This window comes from Nycticebus coucang, chromosome 3 (genome assembly GCF_027406575.1).
Source record: "Nycticebus coucang isolate mNycCou1 chromosome 3, mNycCou1.pri, whole genome shotgun sequence".
Classification (NCBI taxonomy): Eukaryota; Metazoa; Chordata; class Mammalia; order Primates; family Lorisidae; genus Nycticebus; species Nycticebus coucang.
In genome coordinates this window covers 50,215,070-50,230,918 of record NC_069782.1, presented here as the reverse complement: position 1 = coordinate 50,230,918, position 15,849 = coordinate 50,215,070, and the positions used below count along the sequence as shown (strand labels likewise).

The following is a 15,849-nucleotide window of genomic DNA, read 5'->3' as shown; positions in this document are numbered from 1 at the left end:
CAGGAAAAGTTTCTTTGCTGCTAACTTCAGTTGCTTTCTTATACTATTAGTTTTCAGGTAGAATAATCTCTAAGGATTTTACTAATTGGCATAATCCTATTAAATAGTTCATTTTTATTTTAGCTTACACAATCATATCTAGATCATTTTGACTGTTTTAAAACTTACCCTTTGTATAAGATAAGGATAATAAGTTATCTTTTTTATCAGTTCCATTTCTTTGATGTCACTGAAAGTATGTCTGTATAAAAATACAAAAATAATTTCAGAGTTTTTTACAGTTCTTATTTATTCATTCTAGCACAAAACAATTACGGCAAACTCACCGTGTTTTTGTCTTTTGGCAGACTCTTGTATTATACTAAATGCTTCCCAGCTCACAGCTGTTTAATTAGGAACAGGTCAGAAAATCAGTGATTGTCATATGTTTTGTCATATGGTAAATGAATCAGAGGGCATTATGAGGGAGTCGAAAGCGCATTCTTACTTTAGGATATATATATATATATATATAAAATGTCTTATAATACATATATTATATATATTCTCTCTTTGTATGATATATATTCTATATTTATCATATGTGTGTGTATATATGTATATATATATATTAAATTATTTTTTTTGAGACAGAGTCTCACTTTGTTGCCCTTGGTGTCATAGCTCACAGCAACCTCAAACTCTTGGGCTCAAGCGACTCTCTTGCCTCAGCCTCCCAAGTAGCTGGGACTACAGGCACCTGCTACAGTGCCTGGCTATTTTTTAGAGACCAGGGTCTCACTATTGCTTAGGCTGGTCTTGAACTTGTGAGCTCAGGCAATCCACCTGCCTTGGCCTCCCAGAGTGCTGGGATTACAGGTGTGAGCCACCGTGCCTCATACATATGTGTGTGTGTGTGTGTGTGTGTGTGTGTGTGTGTGTATACAAGACAGATTTTCACTCTGTCACCTGGGCTACAATGCAGTATATGCATGAGTATAGCTTATTGTAACCTTGAATTCATGGGCTCACGCGATCCTTTGCTCTTAGTCTCCTGAGTAGTTGTGCCTACAGACTTGTTTCACCACACCCAGCTAGTTTTAAATTTTTTTGTAAAGATATTGTCTTGCTATGTTGACCAGGCTGATCTCCAACTGCTGGTCTCAAGCATTCCTCCCACCTCAGCCTCCCAAAGTGCTGAGATTACAAGTGTGAGCCACTGCACCTGGCCATACTTTTGGAATTAAATAAATAATAGTAGAGACAGAGTTCATCTACTTTAGTTACACCAAGCCTTAGAAGTTTAAATAGCAGAAAACAAGCTCATGAATTTACAAAAAATTAGGCCGTGAGAAAACTCTGTTTGATTTGGAAATATGCATTGTGAATTGGGTGTATCTAGAGCAGATCAGAGATTCACCGTAACGATAGGAAATGCACTGAACCCATTTGTTTTCCCACGTGTTGGTGATGCAATACCTTTTCCTACCAAGTATTTGAAGTGGGTCTTGTATAATGTTTTAAAGCAAGCAAAGGAACCTAAATTAAAGTACCCTCATTTCTCTGTTTTTTGAGGAAATTTCTAGCTCATTCCAGTTTTTTTCTTTACTACATTACAGGTGGCATTGATAAATGGTAGAATCATAGACTCCGTATTAAAGAAGGATAAAGGGAATTTATTCTTTTATAGCCAATCACTTAAGTAGAACATTTTCTTTAAAAATTATTGTTTGTCCCATTTGGATGGCAAAAAAGAGGTTCTTTTCACATTTCCACCATGAAACGATGGCTTATTTACCCCATGCAGCTGTCTCAGAGTGGAAAAGGGTGTCTGGGGGCTTCACATCCCGAGGAATCACTTACTCGGAGTTCCGCCAGATTGTTCTGATCAAAATTCAAGAACACTGGTGTGACCAGAGGGTGGGGGACAAGAACCAAGGGAAACATGAGGGAATCGGAGAGATGGGAGACCAGAGTGGGGCTCCAGAGAAGAAAATGGGGCCTGTTGTCAGTGGGGTGGAATGAAAGTGAAATCAGTGTAGGCCGTGCCCATTCATGCCTCATGCCCAGCCCCAAACACTGCTTTAAATAAAACATATTACTTTTATTTCCCATTTCTTGCTTGCTAACTTGAAGATAAATGACTTTCTTGCAAGTGCAGTGAGAAGGAAATAAACTCAGTAACAGGCAGTGAGTGCCCCAGTGCCCCAGCTGCTTGACAGTCTGGCCTTGAGCAAAACACAGTTTTTATGGAAAAGTTTTATTGTTCTGCTGTTAAGGAAACAAAAGCAATTCTCCCCACCCCCCACCTCAATTCTTAAAGAAAATAAAAAGCAGAGAAAAATCAAACACTCAAATCAAAGCTCAAAAACCCCACAGCAGTTGGGAATCCTGCACAGGGTGGTTCATATGTGCAGGGTGACACTGAGGAGCTGCAGGCATGTGAGGGTGATGGGGAGCCTGCGGTCACACTGCCACAGCCAGGGTTGGCTGCTGGTAACTGGACCCAGGCCTGTTTCTGCATAGGCCATTGGAGAAGCAATTAAACAGTCCGTGAGCAACAGGGGGCACTCTCGAAAGCTGGCAGCCAGGAAGCTCTGTAATTGAAGTAACTAGGTAGTTCAGTACATGGGGCAGGACATTTTAGTGTTGGGAAGGAAGAGAAACAAAGCGCTTTCAGAGCAAAAATAATATACTATTAAAAATAATAGGAGCCAGGATGGGGCGGTGGGAGCCTCTCTGGGAGGCGAAGCCTGGTGGATTGCCTAAGCTCATGAGTTTGAGACCAGCCTTAGCAAGAGCCAGATCCTGTCCCTAAAAACTAGCTGGGTGTTGTGCTGGGCATCTGTAGTCCCACAGCTACTCCAGAGGCTGAGGCAAAAGAATCGCTGGAGCCCACGAGTTTGAGGTTGCTGTGAGCTGTGATGCCACTGCACTCTACCCAGGGTGACAAAACACCCTGTGCCTGGCACCAGGCTTAGATGGTTACATGTACAGTTTCTTTAATCTTTAGAATAGTGTTTCTCAAACATTAGTAACACACCATATTCACCATAAAACACAGTCTCCTGGGCTCCATTCCCAGAATTCTAATTCAAGAAGTGTGGGCTGTGGCCTGAGAATATGCATTTCCACAAGTGTCCAGGTGATGTCGCTGCTGTGGCTCCAAGAATCACAGGTTGAGAACGGCTGGCTAGGTAAAACCCTCGGGATAGTGACAGGAAGAGCAAACTTTGAGTGCCTACTGTATGCCAGAGACTAAGCTCAGCTGTTTGCATCTTTATTAAAACTTCGTTGGCTATGTCATTTATTCCCTCTAAATGCAGAACTTTGGGCTCCCACAAGACAGGGGGTTTGCCCAAAAGCACAGGTGATAGAGCCAGGATTTAAAACTAAATGCTGACCTCCAAAATGCACTTCTCAGAGTCTTTTCATATCATTTGAGTGATATTTTTGACAGTCCTTGTATTCTAAGAAAAGAATTAAAAAAAAAAAAACCTACTGAAGATGATTAATTTTCTTCATTTACTTAGCAGGGACCATGAAAATACAAGGCAGTGAATTCTCCTAGTGAATTTTACCTTGACAGAAAGATACTTCTTTCCTATGCCACCAAGTAGACTACTAATGATCTCTGCCGTGGTGCTGCTCACTTACCATTTACTCCCCTCCCACTGCCCAAGAAGAACTGTGAGGTGCAGATTTTCTGGGAAGGGCTGTATCAGGTATGGCTGAACAAGCTGGGTGAGACCTCATGGCAGGAGGCGAACTGGAGCTTCCCATGGAAGTGGCGGACAGGGAGGGAAAAGGAACAAGTTGTGGAATGCTCTGCAGAAGGGAATGCATTATATATATGCAGTAAAAAAGAAAAAAAATACAGCCCAACCTTGAGAGAAACAGAGGGACAGGGATAGTGAGTCAAATGTGGATCAGTTTGATGAGCAGGGTGAGAAGTCGGGTTTAGATTTAACCAACTCTTTATAAGAGGAAGTTAAGATGAACATACTCCTCTATATTCTTTAGTTCTTCTTTAATCCTGTCACTTCATAACTAATTATTTACTCCAAAAATATTTATGGAGCATTTATTACTGAAAGGTGGAAGCAGCGGTGTCCAGAGAGGAGACGGAGAGGAGATGTTCAGGCCAGGTTTATTGAAGGCGGACAGCAGCCTGCCTGTCCTGGGCAGTGAGAGGAGGGCGTCTGGCCCTGAGGGTGGTTAGAAGCCCCTTTTATATGGGGCCATAGAGGTTAGGCGTGTCCAGAGGGCTTTGCTGAGTTAAGGTCCTTTGGCTGGGACTTCGGTGGTGGGGCTAACTAGGCCCTTTGTGTTCTTTGTCTTAGGAGGAGGAAGGCAGGGTTTGTGTGGGTGGCGTCAGGCCCCCCAACAATTACAGGAACTGTGTTAAAGAGTTGTGGCATTAGGAAGGTTGAGAACCACTGGTGTAGCCACTTGCTCCTCAATGAAGCAGCAGTATCAGATCCTAAATCTGATCTGATAATACACTCCTCTGAGAGTGTATCAGAAATAAAGAATCTCACGTCCAGCCTACAGATCTGTATTTGAACAAGATTCCAGGGCAGTTTATATGAACTTTGATGTTTGAGAAGCCCTGGACCATTCAGCTGTTAGTGCATTGGCCTCATCTTCTCACCCACTGAAATTATCATTGTCCATGAAGGACAGTCCGAATTAGGAGATGGATATATTTCCTAGAATAACCATAGTAAAATAGGAATTTATGAGGATGCAAAAGAAATGAAAGTCTTGACTAGTGGTTGTCAGGTCCTGGTTTTGTTCCTCCAGTAACGAGGAGGGAACTTGTTGCATTTGTAGCTCGTCTTCAGCCCCCAACTCAGAGCAGAGGACTTGGGTGGGTCCCAGTGAGGACTGAGGGACTGTTCAAATGATGGAGAAACTGGTACAAATCAAACCAGACAATACATGTGTCCTGGATATTTAGCAATATGTATTGATGCCTTACCATAAGGCTTGAAGCCAGGATTGAAAGTTTGGAGAGATATTTTTAGCAAATTTGAAGGTTGTCTGAACAGGAAATGTTAAAAATTAGGAACTTGGAATAGGAGAGAGTAATATTCTAGGTGCAGATAATTGAGGCCTGGTTTTAGAAAAGAAGGTGGTTTGCAAAGATATTGTGAAGAATTTGTGACAGTAATTGGGTTTCAAATAATAGCTCTGTAGTGCTCAAGATTTCTTGCTGATTTACTGGAATTCTTTGTAGATTCGTATTACGTGATATGCACTGGGGGGGGGATTGTCTCTCATTTTGGAGGTTCTCTGCTTTGATGGTTGTTTCCTTGCTTGTGCAGGAGCTTTTTAATTTAATAAAACCCCACTTATTTATTTAGTTTCCTTATTGCTCTGATTGCCCTTGGGGTCTTCTACATAAATTTTTTGCATAGGCTGATGTCTAGAAGAGTTTTTCCAACTTGCTCGTCTAGAATTTGTATGGTTTCATCTCAGATTTAAGTCTGTTATCCATCTTGAATTGGTTTTACTGAGTGGAGAGAAATGGGAGCCTGTTTCAACCTTCTGCACGTGGATATTCAGTTTTCTCAGCACCATTTATCGAATAAGGATTCTTTACTCCAGTGTATATTGCTGTCTATTTTGTCAAAGATTTGATGGAAATATGCAGATGGTTTTATAACCGTGCTTTCTGTTCTGTTCCAGGTGTCTCTATTTTTTGCCAGTACCATGCTGTTTTGGTTACTATAGTCTTGAGGTACAGCTTAAAGTCTGGTGAAGTGACGCCTGCAGATTTGTTTCTTTTGCTTAAGGTTGCTTTGGCTATTTAGGCTCCTTTTTGGTTTCAGACAAAGCACAGAATTATTATTTTTTAATCCTGCAAAAAAAAAAAAAAGACATGAATGAAAGCCTTTCAAATGAAAATAGACTATAAACATAAGAAAAAACATTCAGTGTCACTAATCATGAGAAAAATGCAAATCCAGACCACAATGAGATATCACCTAACTCGAGTGAGAATGGATTTTATCAGACAGTCCTAAAACAACAGATGCCGGCATGTGGAGAGAAAGGAACACTTAATACACTCTTTGTGGGGCTGCAAACTAGTGCAATGTCTATGGAAATAGTATGGAGATTCCTCCAAGAAATAAATGGAGATCTACCATTTGATCCATCAGTCCCACCACTAGGTGTTTACTCATAGAACAGAAGGTCATTTTATCAAAAGGACACTTGCACTTGAATGTTGCAGCCCAGTTCACAATCGCAAAGCTGTGGAATTAGCCCAACTGCCCATTAATCCATGAGTAGATTAATAAAATATGGCATTTATAATATTATATATACATATACCATGGAGTACTACTCAGCCATATAAAAAAGAATTAATTCCTTTTGCAACAATTTGGATGGAATTGGAGACTATTCTCCTTAGTGATGTATCATAAGAATGGAAAAACAAACACCACGTGCACTCGCTATTACATGGAACTAACTAAACAGCACTCACTGGGGGCAGGAACTCAGGCCTAACAGGTGCAGTGCAGGCTGTACAGGCAATGGACACACTTACAACTTCATTTTAAGCAGTTCAAAAGCTATTATGTAACTAAAAATATTTGTCTCCCTGTAATATTATGAAATTTTTAAAAAAAGATTTCTTGTTCTATACATTAAAGGTAGATGAACATGGGCTTAAGGAACTCAGTAGATGAAAATACAAAAATCCCAATGACAGGTGTACAGACAGGCATAACTCTGCCTTTAGCAAATGCTGCCAGATCCCCTTGCCTATGTAGCCTGAATATGCTTCTGAAGATGGAAAGGGGGCCAAAAATATCTCAACACTATCAGACTAAGTCAGTGACTTGGATATAGGGTTGAGGTTGAGACAAAGTGTTATTATGAGCCTTGGGCATTTCATAATACTTTTCTCCCAGGAGAAAACATAGACCTCTTATTGGAAATCCTATTAATCTAGAAACATAGGCTTTAAGAAAGCATTGTTGTGCTAGATAATTTAAATTTAAGTGACAGCGCATGGAGGGAAGTGATGTTTTATGGTCCAGCTTCTGAGGATTAAGGTCAACTTTTTGATTTTTCTATAGCTAGTGGAATAGATGTAATTTTAGGTTTATCGAGAGTTCTCTGAATGGCTTCCGTAATTACTCTCTCTTCTTTTAATTCTTTGAAGCAGGGAAAGAAAAGCAGCAGTGGCTGCTACCACCCAAATTGTATTTCAAGGGGCAAGGCATAAAATAATAACATCACAGTGCTCACAGAAAGAGGAAACCTCTGTGTAATATATTGTTCAGTAAATCATTCATCATCATAATTGCCATCATTGAGACTTTGCTCATTTGTAGATTTTTCCTTTTTTGCCAGAAATTTTCTTCAGTAAAAATGTTTTAAAGAGTACCTACAGGGTTCAGTCTGATTCTTCATGACAGAATGGTGGTTAAGAACGAGCACTTTCCTGTCCACGCCCACTCACTCTAGCTCAGTGGGAGCACACATTCCTGGAGAACTTTGTGTTGTGAGTTCTCAGCTAAATTGGGGTCCCAGTAGCACAGGGGCCAGCAGTTCTGTTGTAATGGGAAATGAAGGGGTACTAGATGTTCAGAATACACTTTTCATGGATGCTTCTTTTACCTGGTAGACGGACTAACGCCTAGTTGTCCGACTGTGATTAGGGGTCCCTCACATGGGAGACTTGTTTAAGCCTGGCAGACGCCCCTGTGGACCTTACCTGACCCAGGACATTATGCCTCCCTAACCACTGCTCTGGTGCTGGGAGCCTGACCTGTGTCCTTCCCATCCCCTAGTGTCCTGGCCTGGGGTGGCCCTGGTTCTTCAGATGGGAGATGCAAATTCACCACAGCAGGGAATGAGTTCAAAGAGCTTTACTTACAGGTTAAGGGGAGCACAGTGAGTTGGAAGGGCAGTCCTCTGTCTTCAGGTCATCTGAGGCAGGAATTAAGAGCCTGGCAGACAGAAATAAAGAAAGCATGGAAACTAGCAGTATGTGTAAAGGGAATAAAACCTGTCACTTTAAGTTCAGGGCAAATGCCGTATGGTTCATTTTTAAAAAGCAGCTGGAAGGCTGAAAGCCCAGTCTGCTAAGTTGGAGAGACACCCATACATTCTATCTTGGCTGCTGGTCTGAGCAATTTGGGTGTGGTGTAGAACTAAGACTGTGGAGAAGGTGACTGAGCCCTTCTTCTGGTATGGGAAAGTTCAACTTTTGTTTAAAATAGATACTAAGGCAACATAAAATTGTAAGAATTCACTGCAGCTTGCCAATCACAAAGCATTTTTTTTTTAATGTTCTCTTTTAGCAAGAGATTTCAGGGCACACACCCCATTACTACTGCACAGCCCGTAAATGGCATTTGGTGTCTGTTTTAGGATGGTTCATTCTTTGAGTTGCAGGCATTATGACAAATGAAGCAGCGGGCACGCATATGTGATGTTAGAAATTATTCTGGCATCAAGACATTTTTTATTTCAGTCTGATGGGCCAGAGAGGTAAAGAAGACAGCAAGAAAACAAAAGACTTTGTATCAACGCCAGAGTATAATTGGGTAGGCGTGTATTGTGCAGACCTTCTGCCTCCTGCCCCCTACCGCGCCCCCCCCATACCTCCCCCCAGGGTATGTCTAATAAGGGCTGGAGGTCATAACCATGTAGGCTTGCCCCATAGAGTTTCACATATAGGATTTTTAAAGTAAACAATTGAAGTTACCAAATAAAAACACTTAGTAGAATATTTTCCATAACCTTTGGCAGTAATTCAGAATGTTCTGATTTATATCTCTGGTGACCATGTTTTCAAGCCAAACATCGGAGACATTCTTCAGTGAGTGGGCAGAATATTTGAAATGGGAGCTGCCTTGGAAAACCTTGGGTGTATGATTCCCATATCTATATTTGTGTTAAAGAATAGGAAGCAATTATTTAAAAAATGCTTAGTGAGCAGGTAGGATAATGCATTTAACACATTTTTCAAAAAAGAAGTGAAATTTGTAAATTCAATGCAATTTTCTCAGACATAAGCACTTTTAAGTAGTTGGGAATGGAAGTAGATACGAAGGATGGGCGGAAAAGGCATTTGTGGCAAGGGTGGAGATTCAGTATATTTTAGGTTCCAGTAAAGAGGAAAAGAGTTTTAACATTTGTCAAGAACTTATATTTGTTATTCATTCTAAACCCCTGGGGCAGATTTTGTTGTACCTGTTTTACTGCTGGGAAAATGAAGCACAGGGTGGTTATTTGGCTCTAAAACTGGTGCTATTTCTACTCTAACTTTATGTTAAAACACTGTGAAATTATAGAACCAACCAAAGAAAATCAGCAGCTAACAGAATCTCTCCTAATCCTGAAGTTGTCCATATCATTTATCCATGAATGAGAATATCATGGGAATTTCCTAGGTGGTTTTTACCTGACATTTAATTGCATTAATATCTTTTTAGACTTCGCTGCAGGACTATCTTCTCCTAGAAGTTTGCTTTCTCTGTGCCTTTCAGGCTGAGGTCGCTGTCAAAAACTGCATTCAGTCATTTCTTTCTGTGTCTGTCTTCTTCCAGGGACTCTGAGCTCCTGGAACATTGCCAATTGTCTGGTTTATGTGGCTCTAATAGAGTACTTGAGACTAGATAATTTACAAATAGTAGAAGTTTATTTGGCTTATGGTTCTGGGACTGCAAAGTTCAAAAGCATGGTGCCAGCCTCTGCTGTGTCATCACAGGACGGGTGGTGGAGGGGCGAGAGTGCGCAAGAACAAGAGGGGGCCAAACTCATTTTGTAACAAGTCCACTCTTATGACCCACATGCTCCTATGATAAGCAGATGATGATGTTAATCCGTTCATTAAGGCAGAACCTTATGAACTAATCACCTCTTAGTAAGCCCCACCTCCCGACACCATTGCATTGAGGATTCAGTTTCCAGGACATGAACTTTGGGGGACACGTTCTAACCATATTGCTACCCCAAGACAAGCAGCGTCAGCATCTGTGAGCATGTTAGAAATGCAGAATCTCAGGTTTCATCCTAGATCAACTGAATCAGAGTCTGCATTTTAAGGAACTGTCTGGGTGATTCATATGCGCTTGGATTGGGAAACACAGTCTCATGATAAGCACTTATTTGGACAAATAGATGCAATAGTAAGTGATGGTAAAACACATGGAGCCCATTGTGTTGGATTTTAGGAGGGTGTGGATGTTATAGCTTCTGGGAGTGGCAGAGGCAGGTTTCAGGAATGGTGGCCCACAGAGACCTTTTCCTTCTGTACTGACCTGCGGGCCGTTTCTCATGCAGGACAGAGCGGCTGTGGCCACTGCCGGCCTGCCCGTGTGCTACCCCACATATCCAAGGTAGGAGCGAATGGCTCTCCATACAAACATGTTGGATGCCAAGAAGAAAGGAAGGGAAAGCAAACCTAAAACTTCATTTTTAGATCTCCTTCACAGACTACGAATAGTTCTGGTGAATTATTTATGGTGCTACCTTGGTGGTATTTATAGGTTATGATCAGGTTCCCTCCTGAAAGCTCATTCTCTGCACTGTATGAATTTAATTTCCCAGAGTGGGTCTCAGATGTCTTTTGCCTGAGGAATATGCGCCCTGCTCCCCTTTGCTCGCTCTGTGGTTTGTCTGCCTTATTCCTGAACTGCTCCAGTCAGAAGCTTCCTGCTCATGGTCTCTGGCTGGTTTAGACCCACCATTGCCTCCCTGTTTTTTTTTTTTTTTTCTTTTCTTTATTTCAAATTAATATGAGGGTACAAGTGTTTCGGCTACATTGTTCTCACTTCCCAGGTAATGTTCAAGTTGTAGAAGAGCCCCTTACCCTGGGGGATGGGGTTGCTGACTACCCTGGCGTTGTACACATTGGGGGAGATCCCACCAGCTGCCAATCACGATCCCCGACCCTCTACGCATAGCTAAAAGCTACACAGGCACTCCATGTTGTTTTCTATCATTGGTCAGTTCAAATGTTTAAATGTAGAGTGGATAAATACACTGTTTCCTTGTTATCTGCCCTTGGCTGTGGTTAAGCATAATAGTACCCATGTTTTATAGGTAGGCATTTGAGATCTGTGAAAACTTACAAACAAAATCAAGTAAATCTTCAAGTAGATCTTGGGGGGGGGTATTAATAACTCAAAGAAATGTTGGATCTGCATGGATTTTCTGCTAATTGGAACTTGAAAATATGTTTCAGATGACTTTTTAAATAAATGTCACTGTGCCTGCTTATGTTTTTACACAGAATTTTGGAAAGACATGCTTTTTCTCTTTCTTGGCTATACTTATTTATTAGATTAATGCCAACCTTTTTCTCTGAAGATTTTTATTGCCAATGTGAGGCTTTATTCCACCACCTCGCCTCCGGCAAAAATCCTGTTGTTTTGTAAGTAAGATTGGTGGTGATTGCTTTCCTGCTTGGAAGTTATTATGCCAATAGCTGGGCTGATGGTGCAAATAGAGCGCCATCTCTTGGATTGAACTGGAATTTCTCACTTGTAGCACCTGGTAAATTTTTAATAGTTCAAGGAAGACAAGACAAAAAAATCACATCATAATAAAGATATTTGTAGCAGAATGTTTATTGTAGCCCAATTCATAATTGCTAAGTCATGGAAAAAGCCCAAGTGCCCATGGATTAATAAATTGTGGTATATGTACCACAATTGTGGTATATGCATGGAATATTATGCAGCCTTAAAGAAAGATGGAGACTTGAGGAGGTGGAGCAAGATGGCAGCCGAGTAACAGCTTCCTTGCATCTGGGCACCGTGAGTCTGGGGAGATAGGACTCCAGGCATCTCTGGCTGGTGGGAACTGCCTATCATCACTCCTATGAGGATACAGGGAGTCAGCGAGAGACTTCTGGACCCCAAGAGGAGGACTAAAACAGTGGAAAACCGGCAAGTGGTCGCGTGTGTTCAATCCGTCTAAACCCGCCCACAACTGTAAGTTCAGTAGCAGCGAGACTGCAAACCAGAAAGGCCTTACCTGTGAACTGTTTTGATGTCCTTGGACTTGGCACTGAGTTGAACTGCCCTGGGGAAGGCCTGAGCGGGAGTGCGGAGAACTTTGGCCGTTGTCTAGGGCCCCAGTCTGAGCCGCTGAGCCAGACAGAGCTAATAGTGTTTGGCGGTGGGTCACACGGAACCATTGTCAGTGATCTGCCACGGCAAGCTCTGCCCTCAGGGTCGCAGAGCTAGAAACAGGTGGGAGCTTGTAACCCAGCAACCAAGTAGCCTAAGGGTGGGGTCTGAGTCGCCTTGCAGCCCTAACCCTCAGGGGCAGAGTGAGACCGGTTTTGGCACACTGGGTAAGCGGATAGCCACTTCAGCAGTGATTCCAGTGAGAAAGCTGGGAAAGCTTCTGCTCAGCAAGTTTACAAGTTCAAAGTGCCTTTTAAGTGGGCTGAAGAGAGATTTAGGGTGTCTACCTGGCTGGGGTTTGAGAAATCAGCAGCCTCCAGTCGTATCAGAACTGTGACTAACATCTCATACCCCAGAAGACCACGTGTTGCCCAGACAATATTCAATAACATATACAAACTGCTTTGTTTTTGGGTGTGCTTTCTTTTTTTTTGTTTCTTTGTTTTTTTTTGTTTGTTTGTTTATTTTGACGTTGTTGATGTTCTTTTGTTTTTGAATTTCAATATTTTCCATACAGATCCCTTTTTCTTTCTCAACTTTTCTAGTTCAATTATAATTTCCCATTTCTGCCTTTTTTAATAACTACAACTTCATTTTTGCTAGTGTTTCTACTGCTATCATTTGTTTTTTCACCCAATTATATCCCCGTAAAGTTTTCTGTTTGCTTGTTTTGGTTTGATTTATAGCATTTTTGTCTTTCCTCTCTACTTGGTGGAGGTGGGGTACTGTGTCTGATCAGGTTAGCAAAGAGCTGCTAACCTCAAGGGAACCACCCAACTGGGCACACCCAGAAGGTGGGGTTTTTTAAGGTCGTGTCAAAGTACCCTACTGTACACCTATATTGCCCTGTCTCCCTCTTTCTGTACCTCTCTTCTTTTTGTCAATATTCCTTATCCCCACCCCCTCTCCTTTCTCTATCTTTCTTTTTTTTCTTATCACTCGGTCCTCCTTTCTTTCATCCCTTTTTTGCTCCTCAACCTTCTCACCCTTCTGGTCCTGTAACCCTTAGTCTACAGGCACAAGAACTTAAAGAGCAAGAGGAAGTGAAAGGAAAATTAGGGAAAGGAAACAGATAAAAGAAATCACTCATGAGGAAGAATCAGCAGAAAACTCCAGGCAACATGAAGAACCAGTCCAGAACAACCCCGCCAAGGGACCATGAGGTAGCTACTGCAGAGGATTCCACCTATACAGAAATGTTAGGAATGACAGAAAGGGAATTTAGAATACACATGTTGAAAACAATGAAAGAAATGATGGAAACAATGAAGGAAACTGCTAATAAAGTGGAAAATAACCAAAAGGAAATCCAAAAACAGAATCAAATCAGAGATGAATGATATGAAGAATATAAAAAGGATATAGCAGAGCTGAAGGAAATGAAACAGTCAATCAGGGAACTTAAAGATGCAATGGAAAGTATCAGCAACAGGTTAGACCATGCAGAAGAAAGAATTTCAGAGGTAGAAGACAAAGTTTTTGAGATAACTCAGATAGTAAAAGAGGCAGAAAAGAAGAGAGAGAAAGCAGAACGTTCACTGTCAGAATTATGGGACTTTATGAAGCGTTCCAACATACGAGTTATAGGAATTCCAGAAGGGGAAGAAGAATGCCCCAGAGGAATGGAAGCCATACTAGAGAATATTATAAAAGAAAATTTCCCAAACATCACCAAAGATTCTGACACACTGCTTTCAGAGGGATATCGGACCCCAGGTTGCCTCAACTCTAACCGAGCTTCTCCAAGACACATTGTGATGAACCTGTCCAAAGTCAAGACAAAAGAAAAGATTCTGCAACCTGCCAGGAGGAAGCGCCAGTTGACCTACAGGGGCAAATCCATCACAGTGACCGCAGACTTCTCTAATGAAACTTTCCAAGCAAGAAGACAATGGTCATCTACCTTTAATCTACTTAAACACAACAATTTTCAGCCCAGAATTCTGTACCCTGCTAAGCTAAGCTTCAAAATTGACGGAGAAATCAAATCATTTACGGATATACAAACATTGAGGAAATTCGACACAACAAGACAGCTCTACATGAAATACCTCAACCTGTTCTGCACACTGACCACCACAATGGATCAGCAGCAAAGTAAGATCTCAGAAATCAAAGGGCAGAACCTAACCTCCACACTGATGCAAAAGATAAAACTAAGCAATGGACTCTCACCAAATAAGACGAATAGAATACTACCACACTTATCCATTATCTCAATAAATGTTAATGGCTTGAATTCCCCACTGAAAAGACATAGATTGGCTGACTGGATTAAAAAACACAAGCCATCCATTTGCTGTCTGCAAGAAACACACCTGGCTTCAAAAGACAAATTAAAGCTCCGAGTCAAGGGTTGGAAGACAATTTTTCAGGCAAATGGAATTCAGAAGAAAAGAGGAGTTGCAATCTTATTTTCAGATACATGTGGATTTAAAGCAACTAAAGTCAAAAAAGACAAAGATGGTCACTTTATATTGGTCAAGGGAAAACTAGAACAAGAAGACATTTCAATTCTAAATATTTATGCACCCAATTTAAATGCTCCCAGATTCTTGAAGCAGACCTTACTCAGTCTGACCAATATGATATCTGATAATACCATCATAACAGGGGACTTTAACACACCTCTTACAGAGCTGGACAGATCCTCTAAACAGAAATTAAACAAAGATATAAGAGATTTAAATGAGACCTTAGACCAACTATGCTTGATAGATGCATATAGAACACTCCACCCCAAAGACAAAGAATATACATTCTTCTCATCACCCCATGGAACATTCTCCAAAATTGATCATATCCTGGGACACAAAACAAATATCAACAGAATCAAAAGAATTGAAATGTTACCTTATATCTTCTCAGACCATAAGGCACTAAAGGTGGAACTCAACTCTAACAAAAATGCTCGACCCCACCCAAAGGCATGGAAATTAAACAATCTTCTGTTGAATAACAGATGGGTGCAGGAAGAAATAAAACAGGAAATCATTAACTTCCTTGAGCATAACCACAATGAAGACACAAGCTACCAAAACCTGTGGGATACTGCAAAAGCAGTTTGGAGAGGAAAATTCATCGCTTTAGATGCCTACATTCGAAAAACAGAAAGAGAGCACAACAACAATCTCACAAGAGATCTTATGGAATTGGAAAAAGAAGAACAATCTAAGCCTAAACTCAGTAGAAGAAAAGAAATATCCAAAATCGAATCAGAGATCAATGAAATTGAAAACAAAATAATCATTCAGAAAATTAATGAAACAAGGAGTTGGTTTTTTGAAAAAATAAATAAAATAGATAAACCATTGGCCAGACTAACTAGAAATAGAAAAGTAAAATCTCTAGTAACCTCAATCAGAAACGATAAAGGGGAAATAACAACTGATCCCACAGAGATACAAGAGATCATCTCTGAATACTACCAGAAACTCTATGCCCAGAAATTTGACAATGTGAAGGAAATGGATCAATATTTGGAATCATACCCTCTCCCTAGACTTAGCCAGGAAGAAATAGACCTCCTGAACAGGCCAATTTCAAGCACTGAGATCAAAGAAACAATAAAAAAGCTTCCAACTAAAAAATGCCCTGGTCCAGATGGCTTCACTCCAGAGTTCTATCAAACCTTCAAGGAAGAGCTTATTCCTGTATTGCAGAAATTATTCCAAAAAACTGAGGAAGAAGGAATCTTCCC

General features: G+C 41.0%; 1 protein-coding gene across 1 annotated transcript in view; it reads left to right on the top strand.

The window, feature by feature from the left end:
- TRHDE (thyrotropin releasing hormone degrading enzyme) overlaps positions 1 to 15,849 on the top strand; it is a 497,375-nt gene that overhangs the window by 96,347 nt on the left and 385,179 nt on the right. The gene's annotated exons all lie outside the window — the stretch shown is intronic.